Source organism: Rattus norvegicus, chromosome 5 (genome assembly GCF_036323735.1).
Source record: "Rattus norvegicus strain BN/NHsdMcwi chromosome 5, GRCr8, whole genome shotgun sequence".
Taxonomy (NCBI): Eukaryota; Metazoa; Chordata; class Mammalia; order Rodentia; family Muridae; genus Rattus; species Rattus norvegicus.
The window spans coordinates 91,454,364-91,460,363 of record NC_086023.1 but is presented as its reverse complement, the minus strand read 5'-3'; positions in this window follow the sequence as shown (position 1 = coordinate 91,460,363).

The following is a 6,000-nucleotide window of genomic DNA, read 5'->3' as shown; positions in this document are numbered from 1 at the left end:
AGTTTAATGGAATAGATTAAAGACTCAGAAATGAACCCACACACCTATGATCACTTGATCTCTGACAAAGGAGCTAAAACCAACTAAAGGAAAAAAGACGACATTTTTAACAAGTGATGCTGGTTCAATTGGAGGTCAGCATGTAGAAGAATGCATATTGAGCCATTCTTATCTCACGGTACAAAGCTCAAAACCAAGTGGATCAAAGACCTCCACATAAAACCAGAAACACTAAAGCTAATAGATAAGAATGTGCGGAGGTGCCTCAAACATACTAACTACTTTATTTGGTTTTATTTGATTTGTTATTACATTTGATTATATTTTTATGTTATTCATATTTACAATTACATTTGTAAAACAGGTAAATTTCCTCTCTTTTCATTCTATAATAATGGAAAATTAAGCCCTATTTATTACTAGTCATAATCATAATTCCCTGCTGTATTCTATACTAAGTAGTTTTTATTTGACTGCAAAATATTCTGTCACTTAGCATCATAGATAGACCAATGGAATAGAATTGAAGACCCAGAAATGAACCCACACACCTATGGTCACTTGATTTTTGACAAAGGAGCCAAAACCATCCAATGGAAAAAAGATAGCATTTTCAGCAAATGGTGCTGGTTCAACTGGAGGGCAACATGTAGAAGAATGCAGATCGATCCATGCTTATCACCCTGTACAAAGCTTAAGTCCAAGTGGATCAAGGACCTCCACATCAAACCAGACACACTCAAACTAATAGAAGAAAAACTAGGGAAGCATCTGGAACACATAGGCACTGGAAAAAATTTCCTGAACAAAACACCAATGGCTTATGCTCTAAGATCAAGAATCGACAAATGGGATCTCATAAAACTGCAAAGCTTCTGTAAGGCAAAGGACACTGTGGTTAGGACAAAACGGCAACCAACAGATTGGGATACAGAAAATGTGGTACATCTACACAATGGAATATTACTCAGCTATCAAAAACAACGAGTTTATGAAATTCATAGGCAAATGGTTGGAACTGGAAAATATCATCCTGAGTGAGCTAACCCAATCACAGAAAGACATACATGGTATGCACTCATTGATAAGTGGCTATTAGCCCAAATGCTTGAATTACCCTAGATCCCTAGAACAAACGAAACTCAAGACGGATGATCAAAATGTGAATGCTTCACTCCTTCTTTAAATGAGGAAAAAGAATACCCTTGGCAGGGAAGGGAGAGGCAAAGATTAAAACAGAGACTGAAGGAACACCCATTCAGAGCCTGCCCCACATGTGGCCCAAACATATACAGCCACCCAATTAGACAAGATGGATGAAGCAAAGAAGTGCAGACCGACAGGAGCCGGATGTAGATCTCTCCTGAGAGACACAGCCAGAATACAGCAGATACAGAGGCGAATGCCAGCAGCAAACCACTGAACTGAGAATAGGTCCCCTGTTGAAGGAATCAGAGAAAGAACTGGAAGAGCTTGAAGGGGCTCGAGACCCCAAAAGTACAACAATGCCAAGCAACCAGAGCTTCCAGGGACTAAGCCACTACCTAAAGACTATACATGGACTGACCCTGGACTCTGACCCCTATGTAGCAATGAATATCCTAGTAAGAGCACCAGTGGAAGGGGAAGCCCTGGGTCCTGCTAAGACTGAACCCCCAGTGAACTAGTCTATGGGGGGAGGGCGGCAATGGGGGGAGGGTTGGGAGGGGAACACCCATAAGGAAGGGGAGGGGGGAGGGGGATGTTTGCCCGGAAACCGGGAAAGGGAATAACATTCGAAATGTATATAAGAAATACTCAAGTTAATAAAAAAAAAAGACATATTTATTGAACACCATCAACTCTAAAAAATACATCATTCTCTTTCAAATTTTCTATCCTTTCTCAGAATAATCAACTATCTTTTGACACATGGTAAAATAAGTACCTAATAAAATCTCAATTAAACTTATATGTTAAATGTTTAATCTTAGAGATAAATTAGAAATGATTAGCAGAATCAAGGATTCACGATATACAGGAGGAACAAAAGTATATCTTGACTAGTCAGAAAGGATAGACACAGATGAAGATTTGCAATGTGCTTTTCAGAACCTGTTAGGAAACATCACTGTACCTCAGCAGATGGCACGGAGAGATGTCTTTTTATTTCTTTAAATAGACAGTTCCTTTTCATACAGTGACTTGAGTGATTTTAAATTTCATTATTACTGTCATCTGTTGGAGACAGAAAGATTGGGGGTGGGGAATGAGCATGTTATTTTCCACAAGCAAGAGCATCACCATGGAGGCAGCCTGTGAGCACATGGAGTTTAATTTCCTGAGTTGCTGTAAGCAGGAGAATGCACAGGCTGTCTCTTGGCTGTTCATTTCAAACAACTTATCTTTATTTGATGCTTGCCGAGTACTGTATTTATTCTCTCTCCCCTAATTTTAGCTTACCAAGGCAATTTTTTCCCTCTATAGGTTTAATAAATTCTAAAACCAACCTAAAGGTTATTAGGAGACACTACACAAAAAATTAATACTTTATTTTCTAGAAATTTACTTCCTTAGGCTTATATGACAAAAAAAAATCACACACACACACACACACACACACACACACACACACACACACACACCTTAAAATAAAATAAAAAGCAGGGTGGTAGTGGCCCATGTCTTTAATCCCAGCACTCAGGAGTCAAAGGTAGGCAGAACTCTGTGTTCAAGTCCAGCTGGTCTGTAAGTGAGTTCCAAAATAGTCAAGGTTATACAAAGACTGTATTGAAAAACAAATGGTAGTTCTGTATAGTCCTCTGAGAGATTTTCTAGCTCTGAGAGTGCTCTACAGTCTGGAGAAGCCTTGCAGGAACCCAAGAGTGTTCTGCCTCTCTGTGAAAACCTTTGCAGGCCCCAAGGGTAACCGGTCTAGAACACTGACCCACCAATCAAATCCCACTCTGATCTTCTCACCATACTAATTGAGGCCAACTCGGACATAGCCTGCAGAGTTGGGTCTGCCTAAGGCACACCCAGAATAGTGTGTACCCTGACTTTCAATGTGTGACCCACCCTGAAAGGAAATGATAACATGATAACTATCCAACCAACATCAGGTAAAACCAGAAGGCAAAAGAAATAAGAAAACAATATAAAAAATAGCAGTATAAGAAAATAATCAAAAAGGCCCAGGGCAGTATGACATTCGCAGAGCACAACTTCCTGCTAAAGCAAACCTGGATATACTGGATAGCAATATACATAGGAAAGAGAAGGGATATATATACATAAGTATCATTAACAAGTTATAGGAGATAGAAATGAGAATCTCAGGTATAGAAGATATGAGAGAAGAAATCAATAAATCATCAAAGAATATGCAAAATCTAAAAAGTTCATGGCACAAAACATCCAGAAAAATGGGGACACAATGAAAAGACCAAACCTAAGAAAAATAGGAATAGAAGAGTACAATTACTAGCTCAAAAGTCCAGAAAATATCAACAGAATCATAGAAGAAAATTTCCCTAACCTAAAGAAAGAGATGTCTATAAAGGTCCAAGAAGCTGACAGAACACAAATAGATAGTACAAGAAAAGAAAATCTTCATACCACATAATAATCAAAACACTAAATATACAAAGCACAGAAAAAAATTGAAAGCAGCAAGGGAAAAGGCCAAGCAACATATAAAGGCAGACCTATCAGAATTATATCTGATTTCTCAACTGAGACTCTGAAAGTTACTAGTACCTGGGTAGATTTTTTTGAAGACTGAAAGAGACTACAGATGTCAGCCCAGACTGCTATACCTAAGTACACTTTGATAGATGGAGAAACCAAATTCCAACAATAACTTTCCTCTAACCCTGCTCTACAGAGGGTACTAGAAGAAAACTCCATCCCAAGTAGGCTAACTACACTCAAGAGACTACAAGAAATAAAAAAATTTATCCTGTTGAAACCAACAGAAGAGAAAACACACTCACTCAAACACTGCCATCATAAAAAATAACAGGAAGCAACAATCAGTGGTCATTACTATCTCACAACATCAGTGAACTTAATTCCCTAATAAAAGGACACAGGCTAGCAGAATGATGTGCAAAAAGACTCCTTCATTCTGCTGTATACAAAAGAAAAACATATTTCAGCAAGAAGATAATCATTATCTCAAAGTAAAAGGCTGGAAAAATGTTTTCCAATGAAATGAACCCAAGCAACGAGCTGAAATAGCCATTTTAACCTCTAGTAAAATAGACCTTCAACTCACATCAATCAAAAGAGACTGGGAAGGACACTTCATACCCATCAATGGAAAAATCCACAAAGAGGACATCTCAGTTCTGAACATCTATGACCCAAATGTACCCATTTTCATAAAAGAAACATTACTAAAGCTTAAATCACACATCAAAGCCTTTATATTATAACTGGGAGAGCTCAACAGTTCACTCTCAACAATGGACATGTCATTGAGACAGAAACTAAATGGGTACAACAAAACTAAGAGAGATGGTGATTCAAATAGATCTAACAACTATCTACAGAACATTTTACCTTAAAACAAAAGAATATAGCTTCTTCTCAGCACCTCATGGAACTTTTTCCAAAATGTAACATATACTCCATGACAAAGCAAGCCTAACACATACAAGAAGATTGAAATGACCCCTTGGATATTATCAGACCACCATGGAATAAAACTGGACTTGAACAACAGAAAGAGCAGAAAGCCTACATACTCATGGAAGATGAACATCTCTTTTTTCAATGATCAACTCTTAATTCAATGAAATTAAAGACTTTCTAGAATTTATTGAAATTGAGGACACAGCATAGTCATACTCATGGGACACAATGAAAGCAGTGCTAAGTACTAAGTGACTTCCTAAAGAAATTGGAGAGCCCTCATACTAACAAATTAAAAGTACATTTGAGAGCTATAGAAAAAAGTAAAAACAAATACACCCAGAAAAAGTAGAAAGAAAGAAATAATCAAACTCAGGACTGAAATCAATCCATTTGAAACAAAGAGAACAATGCAAAGAATCGAGGAAATAGAGAGTTGATTCTTTGACAAATCCCTAGTCAAACTAACCAAAAGGCAGAGATATGGTACCCAAAATAAAAAAATCAGAAATGAAAAGAAAGATGTAACTGAAGACAGTGAAGAAATTAAAAGAATCATTAGGTTTTCTTTCAAAAGCCTGTACTCCCTAAAATTGGGAAATCTAAATGAAACTCATAATTTTCTAGGCAGCCATCAACTACCAAAGCTAAATCAAGATGAAGTAAACCATCTGAATAGTCCTATAACCATTAAGGAAGTAGGATGAGTCATTAGAAGCCTCCAAGCCAATAAAAGACCTGAACCATATGGTTTTAGTGCAGAATTCTGCTAGTACTCCTCAAACAATACACAAAATAGAAGCAGAAGGAACATTGTCAGACTCATTCTATGAGGCCACAGTCACCCTGATAACTAAACTACACAAAGACTGAACAAAGACAGATAATGTCAGACCAATTTCCCTTATGAACATTGATGTGAAATACTTGAAAACCAAATCCAAGAACACCAAAAACATCATCCACCATGATCATGTAGGCTTCATCCCAATGAGGCAAATGTGATTCAGTATATAAAAATACATCAATGTAATTCACCATATAAACAAAATAGGGGGAAAAACTAGAAGCTAATCTCAGAGGATACCAAGAAAGCACTTGATAAAATTACTTCATTTAAAAAATATTGAAGAGATCAAGGGATACAAGATTTCTACCTATTGCGGGTAATTTTGTATAAACTGTTTTAAGTTCCTGATGAGGCACATCTGCCCAAGAGTTATCTTGGATCCATGAATAGAAAACACACACACACACACACACACACACACACACACACACACACACACACACACACACACCCATACACACACACCAGTTATTCTTAAAATGCTTTTGCTAACTCAATGACTGGGCACTCCTAAACCTTTCCCTGATACTTTA